Raw genomic sequence first — 12,207 nt, 5'->3', positions numbered from 1 at the left:
GTTTATTTATTCACTTTACATCTCAATTGTAGACCCTTCATCCTCTCCTCCCATTCCCATTCTCCCTCCCTCTCACTATCCTACTCTGCTACTACTCCTCAGATAAGGGGACCCTCCCCGAAACTCACACCAGCACATCAAGTTGTATCAGTACTTAACACATCCTCTTCCCCTGTTGCCTGGAGAGGCAGCCCCACCAGAGGGAAGTGATCAAAAAGCAGACAACAGAGTCCATGTCGGACACAACTCCCTCTCACCTTTCTAGGGGACCCACATGTTGGCCAAGCTACCCATCATTTATGTAAGGGACCTAGGTTGAGTCCTTGCATGATCCTTGGTTGGTGCTTCATGAGCCTCACTGGGCCCAAGTTAGTTGGCTCTGTTGGTTTTCTTATGGAGCCCCTGTCCCCTCTGCGTCTTTCTATTTTTCCTCCCATTCTTCCACAAGAATCCCTGTGCTCTGCCCAGTGTTTGGCTTGTGATTCTCAGCATCTGTTTCCATCCCTTGCTGGGTGGAGCCTCTTAGAAGACAGCTATGCTAGTCTCCTGTCTGAAGGCATAGCAGAGTATTCTTAATAGTGTCAGCAGTTGGCTCTCTCCCATAGGGTGGGTTTCAGGTTGAGGCAGTCATTGGTTGGACATTCCATCAATCTCTGTTCTATGTTTATCCCTGCACATACTGTAGGCAGGTAAATTTTGGGTTGAAGTTTTTGTGGGTGGGTTGATATTCCCCTCTCTCTGCTAGTAGTCCTGCTTAATTAGAGGGTAGCCTTTTCAGTCTGCATGATCCCGCTACTAAGAGTCTCAGCGAGAGTTGCCCCAGTATCCTCCCAAGAGCCTAACCTATCATAGGTCTCCAGGTTGTCTCAGAGATTCCCCCGCCTACGGTTTCTCTTCTCTCTGCAAGCCCTCTGTCTTTCCACCCTGTCTCCTCAGTCTGATTTACAACCTTCATTTCTCTCCACACTTGTAAAAGGAACTTTTTATTCTCCTGCTTCTGCTAACCAAGGCCTAGTCTTGGAAGCTTCTAGCTTCCATACAGTCTAACCTAGGTCTAAAGTGTTTTCAGCCTCTGAGACTTACTGCTTAATAAGCTCACCCTTTCTTGTTCTTTCGGAGATCATAGCTGGATGGTTCAACCCAGCTCTTCCGGCTCAAACTCCTCTCCAAGCTGACTTATTCAATATGGATTTTCTCTCAGCCTCAGAATTGCTCTGCTTGGCCTCAAACAAACTCCAGTAATCCTTTTTAATCTCTGGCTCCTTCTCACTCTATGGCTTATTTTGTCTTCACCTGTGTCTAGTTTGTTATTTCATTCAACCTCTCTCTGTAAAATTCTCCCAGTAAAACTACCTCCTCTCTCCTCATTTTCTGTGTTGCTCCCTTAGGTAGCTTCCCTTTCCTCTCCCTTCTTTGAGAGTTGGGCATATCCTATTCTGTCAAAACTTTCTCTCATTTGTCACTTTTTCTGTCACTCAATTAGACATCACTTTGAAACATGGATGCTTCCTTCTACAAACTATCTTTACCTTCACTGTTTGTGGTTAAAGTCATGTACCACCACACCGGTACCTAAGCACTTTTTTTTTTTTACCTGAAAGTTTCTTTATACCAGGCTAGCATTGAATTCAGATCTTCTTGCATCTGTCTCCTAGATTAAAGGCATGTTTGTATTACAGTCGGATCACACAGACCAAGAAGGTCTTTGGATGTGAGCTCTTGAAGAGCAGCCATGTCTCAAATTAAAATTCCTCTACAACTTCCCCCTTTCTGTTTATGCTAAAAATTGTAGACAGTTCAACCTTCACAATAAAAACAATTACCAATCCCACAAACTTAATAGTTCAAATGTCCTTATGAAGATCCACTCAGCCATTGATGTGATGATCCTCCATAATTGCAGTCTTGATCATCCATCCTTCCACAACAGTTCATTTCAGCATCAAGGTTTTCCAGTCTGCCAGTCTGATGAACTATCTGCCCCTCTTCAGTTGGTTTGTTAAGCTGTTTTTATGCTGTGAGATAGACTTTCTTGCTCTCTTCCTTGAGTTATGCCTTTCATTCGAAGTAGGGTTTTGTTTTGTTTTGTTTTGTTTTGTTTTGTTTTGTTTTGTTTCGAGACAGTGTTTGGGTGTCCTGTACTTGTTTTGTGCATCAGGCTGGCCTAGAACTCATAGCATTCGACCTGCCTCTGTCTCCCTGAGTGCTGGAATTAAAGGCACATGCCACCACCAAGCCCAGCTTACAATCCAGTATCTTTCAGCTAATCTTATTCTTCCTTTTTGTTTATAAAGGTACAGTTAGATCTTTATGAATCTGCACATAAATTTGACATTTAGGCACTCTTATCCCATGTCCAGCTCCATGGAGCGAATCTGGGCTCCACTCCAGCAAGCCAAGCTTACCCATTAATGAGCTGTCTACTTTGATCCTCAATTTGATTAGGTACCATAAGTTCATAACTAAGCATTTTCTGTTCTCTTAGTTCTTCTGTCTCTTGTCTCTCAATCCTTTGTATTGTCATATGTAATTTTTCTTTTTGTACAGCTATTTTTTCAACCCTTTTTTAAGAAGAAAAAAAATAAAGGTTACAATTGACAGTAGAGAGGGGTTTACTTCGGTGGTCATAAATGCAATGAGTACCTCAATGCGTTTCTATCTTCTCAATTCCTACCCTTGTTTTCAAGGGATCTGAAACGTTGTTTCCCATTTTTAATGTGGGAAAAGTCTGTCTATATAATTAAAATTCTCCTTTGGGTGGTTTACTGTGAACTCGAACAGCTGAATCTTCCTCTGGAGATGATCCCAGGTTAATTTCTCTTCTGTGGCTTTCTGTCAGATGTCTCCTGTCCTCTGAGATGAGGACATTCTTTCAGATGTCCTCTGCTTCTGCAATACTTGTGGGCTTTTCCTTCTTCAGTCACACTGGGTTTTCTTACCAATTACATTGAATTCAATATGTAAAAAGAACTTTTATTTGCCTGTTTCAGTTGTCTTGGAGGTGTACAGCCTCCATAAACTAACTGAGGCATAGTCCTGAAAATATTTTAGGCCTAGGTTAGATTGTACAGAGGCTAGAAGCATCCAGTACTAGGCCTTGGTTAGCTGACAGAAGCTGTAACCTTCAAGACAACTGAAACAGGAAAATAAAACTTCCTTTTGCACATGCTCACTCTCCAATCCTGTTCCCTCCCTTCAACCTCTTCTGCTGTCTATTCTATTTTCACTTCTGAGTGAAATTCAAGCAATCCTCCCCTGGGTCCTCCTTATTACTTAAGCTTCTTTGGGTCTGGTAATTGTAGTATGATTATCCTGTACTATATGGCTAATATCCACTTGTAAGTGAGTACATACCATGTGTGTCATTCTGGGTCTGGGTTACCTCACTCAGGATGATCTTTTCTAGTTCTATCCACAAAATTATGATTTTAAAGACTAAACACAAAGTTGTAGTCTTATAAAAGCCACTAAATTATTGTAATCTGTTAATGATAATTAAGAAATGCAAGTTAATAGTCAGTCACCTTATAAATGATAAAATTCTTTAATGTGTTCAGAAGTATATTTGTAGTCATGCTAAGAACTAATGTAATTGATTATGAGATTAAGATTTAGTCTCCTGTGCATGTTTTCAAAGATAAACAGAAAGTAAGTAACTAGAAACAAGCAAAATTTGTCTATTTAGATACACTTTAGAGAGACATGTGGTCATCAAACACTTCAGAGATCTATGGCATTTAAAATGTCATTGAAAAATCATTTCATGATGCCAGCTCCTGACTGCACCTCTAATCTCCTCCAAAGAAGATGATGGGCATAGAATAAGCTCTACCTCAAGCTTGCTTCAAATGTGGAAAAGATGGCCACTGGGCAGTAGACTACCCTTTTCTTTGACTGATGACCTCATACTGTTCAAACTGTGGACAGGCAGGACACTGGGAAGCTGACTGCCTTACTTTGCCTAGATAAAGTAGAACAGTCCCTCCAGGTTCCTGCTTCACAGAAAAGTCAATCAGATCTTCTGGGACTGACAGCCAAAGAAGGATGCACAGTGGAACCTTGGGTGACTGTTCAGGTAGTCGGTAAGCCTCTGTTGTTTTTTATAGACTTGGAAGTTGCATAGTCTACACTTCCTGCTTACTGAGGTGAAATTTATCCTTCTCTGGCCTCTGATGGGTTTGAAGACTAGACTAGTGAAAGATTTATCAGTTTAACAGCAGAAACCATGGTTTCAGATGTCTTCTCAGTCCTCTTCATGTGTGAAAATCAGGCCTCAAGCCTCACTCTCCTAGAGTTGCTACCACTGGGTTTAGAAACAGTCTGCCTTGTTGCCAGACTCAGAAAACAGGTTTCAGAGTAACTTTTTACCATTCCTTTATCTAAAGGAACTTGCTTTATAGTGACTATTCCCAGTAATCAACCACCTGTGATCTTGGTGAATAATTGAATAGGAAAAAATGTAGAGTTTATGTAACATCTGAGGGGGAATACAGAAGCTTAAGTGAGTTTCTAAGAAAGTGTTTTAGGGTTTAATAAGGTGTTTTAAAGCTGGAAAATGTAAATTATGTGGGTTAGAGAACGTGAAAGTTTAAATGGTGATAAGAAAGTGATTTGAGGTATATAAAAAGAATTTTAAAAATGCTTCAGTTTTCTCCCCTCTGCTATGCTACTGTTGTATTAAGACTTGAAAAGTTTGCCATGCATGGTGGCACATACCTGTGATCCCAGTACTCAGGGAGGCAGAGGCAGGAGGATCTCTGTGAGTTTGAGACCAGCCTGGTCTACAAAGTGAGTCCAGGACAGCCAAGGATACACAGATAAACCCTATCTTAAATAAAAATTTAAAAGTTCAGAGTTCTGATATTAATGAATGGAGTTGATAAGCTACTAGTCTAACTCTGTTAAAGCCTACCAACATATGACCCATTATTATCATAATCACAAGCTCAAGATTTTAAATTTCCTTTGGTTGTCTTCTAAGTATAGACTTAAAAGTGTTTCTCATTGTACTAAATTTATATACATCCAGTCTTCTGGATAGAGGGGAGAAGCCTCTCTGTCACAGTATGAAGTCATACTGAAAATCAAGGTAAAGCGAGCTTTGGTCTCTTCTGCTCCACAGAAGGCTGCTGTCTTCCCTGAGCTCACTTTAAAGAGTGGTCATGCTTTCAATTTAAAATTGTTTCCCAAGCTTCTACTATGACACAAACATGCAAGTCTGTTGCCTTCTTGACAATGTAAGTTTCAGTAAAAATTAAAAACAATGGTAATACTAACATGTATAAAACTTTATCTCTTTTTGTAAAGTTAAAAAATGTTCTTCGGGCTTGGCATGATTCCATCCTGCATGTTTATTCTGGGGAGCAGTACATGTTTTTTTTCTGACCAACTTCTCTCACACCTCATGGAAGGCTCGATGGACATAGACATGAGCCCTCACGTTAAAGTGGATTATCACTTTAAAGTGGATAATGATGAAAATGAACACCAGCTATCATTAAGAACAGGACAGGGGCAAAATATGAATTACACATCGTAGAGGCAGAAACAATTAACTATGAAGGCAGTCCAATTAAAGTAACACTGGCAACTTTGAAAATGTCTGTACAACCAACAGTTTCCCTTGGGGAGGCTTTGAAATTACACCACCTGTGGTCTCAAGGTTGAAGTGTGGATCAGGACTTGTGCACATTAGTGCACAACACCTAGTATCTGTAGAAGAAGAAGCAGAATCAGAAGCTGAAGATGAGGAAGTTGTAAAACTCTTAAGTATGTCTGGAAAGTGATCTGCCCCTGGAGGTGGTAACAAGGTTCCACAGAAAAAAGTAGAACTTGATGAGGAGGAGGAGGATGAAGGTGATGATGATTTTTATGAGGAGGAAGCTGAAGAAAAAGTTCCAGTGAAGAACTCTGTATGAGATACACCAGCAAAAAAAAGAAAAAAAGCACAAATATCAAATCAAAATGGAAAACACCAAGATCAAGAGTCCTTCAAAAAACAGTGAAAACTCCTAAAGCACCAAAAGGACCTAGTTCTGTAGAAGACATTAAGGCAAAAATGCAAACAAGTATAGAAAAAGTGCATTTAACATTCCTGGGCACTACTGGTAAATTAAGCCCAAAGATGGGGAAAGAGGAAAAGGAGAGAAACAAATATAGTCTATACTGAGTATCATCAACAATCCAGATTGAACTCTTCTATTTCAGTCTCAGTCCCCTTTTCTAACTGGCCATCCATCCCCCCTTGCACACTGGAAGCAATCTCATTTTCCTATAGTATTTTTCTTTCACTCCTGCGATACAGAGAACTTTACTGCTTTCTACTACTTGTGCAAATGCCTCATCTCTTTGACTACGTTTTCTTTTAATATCTTTGTATCCTTAGCTGCTCAATACATTTTTAAATGAACAAACAAACAAAAAACTCTTCAGGGAAAAGACTTGAATCCACCTCTCATGGTTCAAATGGACCTCAGCTAAAGACTCCTGTTAATCGGCACCCTAATGTTCCCCAAAGATGTTGATGACTCTAGAGAGCAGGAAATATTCTAAAGAACCCAATGTCCCCATTCCTTCCTCATCATCCCCCCCATTACTAGTTTCTCCTTTTTAATTAAACAGAGAGGGAGAAATGTTAGCAAAAGGCAATTAGTTCCACTTGCCTGCCCTCAGGGACCTAGGAGCTGCTTACCTCATGCCTGACCCACTGCCAGGTACTCCAGGTATGTGAAACCAGATAAAAGGACTTGCCTACCACCCCAACTCTCACTCTCTGTCCTCAGTATCCCCTCTCTATATTTTCTTCATGTGCCCACTCTCTGCCTCTCTCTCTGCCCTCATGGCTCTCTCATTGCCTCTACTCCTTCCCCAGGTCCTCACTCCTCTCTCCCCCAGTAAACCTATTTTACACTAGATCTGTTACATGGTGTAATTTCACAGAGGTGCGCCTTGACTTGGGCCACTAAGTATACCTCCTCGCCGCATTATGTTTCATAACAAGCACACACCTCAGACATCAATACGGCCTTCAGTAGCAGCATGGAAGTCTTTCTAGACCTCTTAATTCAGAAAATGAACCATCCTTCATCTCAAATATCTCCTTATTCAGGGTCACGGTGATCCTATGGTTGGACAGCCTGTCCAGGGACAGAATCTGCACAAGCTCCAGACTGCTGTACACTAGTCCCTGACCTTCCCAGCACCCTTGCCAGTACCTGGGCTACCCCAGCAGCGTCACTGACACATGCTCTTCCCTGCCCCCAATCAGGACCAGCAGCACAAGCAGCAGAGCAGAAGCAGCCTGTGCTCTTATACTTGTCCCTACAGCCGAGTCTCTAGTTCTTTTCTTTGCTGCGTGCCGCTCAACTCCATTTTGCCATCTTTTTTTTTCCCAACTCCATGAAACCACTTTTTAGAAAGCATCTTCCCATAATACCTGCTTTTTTTTTTTTTTTAGTTTTAGTTTTTTAGTTTTTATGGTGATATTGCTCACTCAGTAGGCTCAAACCCCTAAGCCACCCCAAGGGTGCTGGCAGCTACTGCCATCTTGAATCCCCAATTTATTTTATTTTTAATTAAAATATAATTACATCATTTCACTCTTCTCTCTCCTCCCTCTAAACCCTCCCATATTCCCCCCATTTCATGACCTCATTTTCTTTAATACACATTGCCTGTTTTGTCTTTTCTAGTGTTACTTGTCTGTTAAAGTTACTTTTACAAAACTGTGTTTCTCAGTTTTTCTCTTAACCCAGCTATCACACAAATAACTGAGACTTTTTTTATATTTGTTTAATAATAAGATTTACAGCACAAGAACTGAGCAGTTTTAACTCTATTCTTAACCCTCTAAGCTAACTTGGCTTCCTCCCAGCATACATCCCAGAGATACTTGCATATTGAGCTTTCCTTTCTGAGCTCTGTCTCCTGATCCCTCCTGGACATCTGCCCATGGCTGAATCTCCTGTTTCCTCCTCTAGCTCCTTCTTCTCTGGCTGGCAGTAAGTCCAGCCCTATTCTCTCCCCTGCTTATCAATTAGCTGTAAGCTGCTTTATTGGCATACCAGGAGACAATTAGGAAGCAGTGTTTATACAACATTGAGACAGACAGGAGATTCTCACAACAAGGATTGCAACCAGATATGGGGGTTATAGAAATCAGCACTCGAATTACACAATAACTTTTTGCCTACACTTATATGAATAGGTCTTTAGGGTTGACCAATTGGTATTGGATAAACAATGAGGCAGCTCATCCTTGGGGAAGATAAATTCTCTCACTCTCACCAGCCATTAATTGCCTCTATGTCTTTATCTAGATGTGGGAACTCATGAGATTTTTCCCATCTACATTGCCATGAAAACTAGTACTGTCATTGCTGTGGTCCTGTTTAGGCATCCATATCACTGTTTCTGTGGGTGTAGGTTTCCTATCAGATCTAGAAGCCACACTCTTGAAGACTTCTTGATTCTGCCCCTTCTACCTCCATGTTCCCTGAGCCTTTGGGTGTGGGGTTGTGTTGCAGGTGTATAAATTGGGGCTGAGCACTCCACCATCAGTTGTTCTCTGTATTTTGACCTGTTGTGGCTTTTAGTAATGGTCTCCATTTGCTGCAAAAAGAAGCTTATTTGGTGAGGGATGAGAGCTATAATTCACTGTTGGTGTATTAGGGTTCTCTAAAATAACAGACCTTATAGAATATATATATATATATTCTATAATATAATATATATAATTGATTATATATATTCTATTATATATAATAGAATATATATTATATATAGAACATAAATAGAGAGAATATATAATATACATATAGAATATATATTATATTTATAATAAAATATATATAATTGATTTATTAGAATAACTTACAGCCTGTGGTCCAGATAATACAACAATGGCTGTCTATGAGCTCAGGGTCCAAGAATCCAGTAGTTGTTCAATCTACAAGATTGGATGCCTCAAATTGTCTTCAATATACATTGGAACCCCAAAGAAGTAGGCTCTAATGCCAGTGAAGGAGTGGGAATGGGCATGCTAATGAGTCACAAGCAAGCAGGCAAAGAGAGCAAACTTCCTTTTTCCATCTCCACATACAGTCTTCCAATAGAAGGCATGGCCCAAATTAGAGATGGTTTCCCCCCACACCTCAGAATTTCTGCCTCAAAGATCCAGATTAGAAGTGGATCTTCCTACTTTAGGTCAAACAAAAATCCTCACAGGTGTGCCCCTCTGTTTTGGGATGCTAGTTAATTTCAGATGTAATCAAGTTGACAACCAAGCATGGCTATCACAGTGGGTATAAGGATAAGTATTTAGAATTTAGTAAGGAATTATACTAATTTAGGGAAGTGACTGTAGAATGTTCTCCTCTAGGGTTCTTGGCCTCACCAAGCAAGATGAATTGCCAGTACCAGGCATGATTGCCTCTTGTTGAGGCTGCCTTAGAGTCAGTTAGAGAGCTGCTGGTTACCCTCAAGAGATAAGTGCTACTCTTGCAACTTTTGAGATATCTTGCCATGCTGGCTCTTGTTGTAGTTCATAGGCATCACAGCTAGGCAGGACTATTAATTGTTTTTCTCCTTCTAGTACTATGGAATCTAGTCATTAGGGAAAGAAGCTTTTGGGTGAAATCCAGCTCCAAGTCTCTGAGTCCTGTGTCCAAAGTGCATGATGTCTTCAGCAATAGGGACCTAACTTCAGGTTCTGGGAGGAATCTAAGGGCAACAGCAACAGCCTATTTGGGAAGTCTCTTGGACTCTTCTAACAACTCTACAAGAGGTTTCTCATACCTGGTACTGTTTTTTGTTTGTTTGGTTTTGGTTGGTTGGTTTTTTGTTAAAGTCTGTGGCTCTTGGAGGGAACATTATCACTCCACATGACATGACTTCACTTAAAAATGTGTCTGCTTGTGTGTGTGTGTGTGTGAGTGAGAGAGAGAGAGAGAGAGAGAGAGAGAGAGAGAGAGAGAGAGTTTTAGATGTGTTCACATGTACGTACTCATGTATGTGAAAAGTAGAAATTGATATCTGGTGTTGTCTTACACAGTTACTCTCCAATTTTTTGTTTGTTTTAGTTTTTGTTTTTTTGGTTAGAGGCTCTCAAATAAACAAACAAACAAACCTGGACCTCACCAGTTCAGCTTCTTTGGCTAGCTAATGAGCTCTTGGTATCCACCTCTCTCTGCCTCCTGAGCTCTGTGCTTACAACTGAGAATCTAAACTCAGGTCTTCACAGCTACATAGCAAGCATGTTACCAACTAAGCCACCTTCCAGCCCTTCAAAATTAGATTTCTCTTCATCTAGAATCTCACACTTGTGAGGTACCTCTACTCTTTCTTTTTCTTTTTCTTTTTTCACCATTCTAGCACTACCTTCCTGATGAGTCATCATAACAGTCTTGTTATTTGCCCACTGATTTCCTCATACTATGTTTAAGTAATTTCTCTATCCCCCCCCCTTTTTTAAGAAACTAAGTCTAGAGTTTTGATTAGATTTGTGTTAAGAGTTGTTGCCACAACACTTTATTTTTTTGGTTTTATTTTGTTGTTGTTGTTGTTGTTTTGATTTTTTAAGACAGGGTTTCTCCATGTAGCCTTGGCTGTTGTTGACTCGCTTAAGGTGTGTGCCATCATTTCCAGTGCTACAACGCTTTAGAATTGGTATCTCGCTGCACTATGTCTGTAAATATAAATATTCTGTTCCATTAGCAGTGATATTAAGACAGATTACTTCGTTAAAGTGGTAACCACTCTTTGCATTTAAGAAGTAGGGGTCAAGTGTATTGGTGCAAGACTTTAATCCTGTTGTAATGTGCTTAAACTCTATAGGCTCTCTGTTGAGACCTACTTTAGTACTTAGCATAAATATGGCTCCTCTGTTAATAACTGCTGTTGCCTTTAGCATATCAGAAGGCTCTGCCTTCCAATGATTATTACTTTGTTACCTGAACAAAAACTGACCGGTTCAACAAACTTCCATCAATCTGAGTCTGGTGTCCAAGTGGTTAGTATGTGGCTATCCCTCAACCCCTAACAAATCCAGCACTTGAATTTCGGGTGAGTTCAAGGTCACCCTTATCTACACAAGTTCCAGGATAGCCAGGGCTACACAATGAAACCCTGTCTCAAACAAAGAAACATAATTAGGAGGTAACAGAGTATGGTAGCACATACCTTCAGTTTCAACATTGAGTAGCTTAAGGCAGAAGGATTGCAAGGTATTATAATCCATTAATGATTCTCTTTACTATACTGGGGAACAGTTAACTCTTAAATATATCCTAAACTAATTTTGGTATATGCTACAGTTGGAGTTACTTAATCTTTTAAAACACTTTTAGAGTTCACAGCAGCATTATACGTATTTGTATCTGTTTTTATTCCTTCTGCTTGGTTGACTATCTTTTCCATTATCTACATTACATTCCTTAAAATTTGTATAGTTTTATAGCCTATAATGTCTAGAAAAGAAAGTACATTCCTCCTAATTATGCATGTTTTAGACAGAAAGAGAAAGAGAGAAAAAGAGACTCTGTTTGGCTTTTAGATTTGTTAAATTCTTTTTGTCATAATGAATAATTTTAATAGTTATGACAAGATTTAAGATTTTTAATTAGTATTTTGATTAAATTACTGTTAATATTTTAATCAAGGTTGAATTAAAACAGTTGAATGAAAGCCTCAGTCACACAGTTGTATTTGAGAAGTATATTTATTTACTTACTTATCTTAAGATTTACTTATTCTCAATATGTGGTTTGCAACCTGTAATCCTACCACTCCTTTGTAGAGCAGACTGACCTTGAACTCCCAGAGATTCACCTGCCTCTGCCTCCCTGAGTGCTGGGATTACAGGCAGGTGCCACCCATGAGGTGTTTTTGATAAGATTTTCTACCATAGAGATCATAAAAGTATTAGAATCTAAACATGGATTGAGCATCTCTTCTCAACAGTATCTATGGTAAAGGAATAAAGTGCACAAGGGATCTGTCAAGAAAGCCTCTGTGATCATTTCAACTTAACATCACTCTCTCTCTCTTTACCTCCCTCTTTCCATACCTCCTTTCCTCCCTTCCTCCCTCCCTTTCTTTCTCTCTCTCTATATTGCATGGATGCCAGATGAAGGTGTCAAGTATTCTTCCCTATCACTATCCAGTTTATTCCTTTAAGATAGGCATGGTCTCTTTCCCTGAATGACTCCT

The 12,207-nt window shown here is 39.9% G+C and overlaps 1 pseudogene; it reads left to right on the top strand.

Annotated features, from left to right (window-relative positions):
* Nucleotides 1–5,404: 5,404 nt before the first annotated feature.
* Nucleotides 5,405–6,170, top strand: LOC129669890 (nucleophosmin-like; annotated as a pseudogene).
* Nucleotides 6,171–12,207: the final 6,037 nt, after the last annotated feature.

Source organism: Psammomys obesus, unplaced genomic scaffold (genome assembly GCF_907164565.1).
Source record: "Psammomys obesus unplaced genomic scaffold, mPsaObe1.curated_primary_1811, whole genome shotgun sequence".
In the NCBI taxonomy this organism is placed as follows: Eukaryota; Metazoa; Chordata; class Mammalia; order Rodentia; family Muridae; genus Psammomys; species Psammomys obesus.
This window is presented reverse-complemented; position numbering and strand designations above follow the sequence as displayed.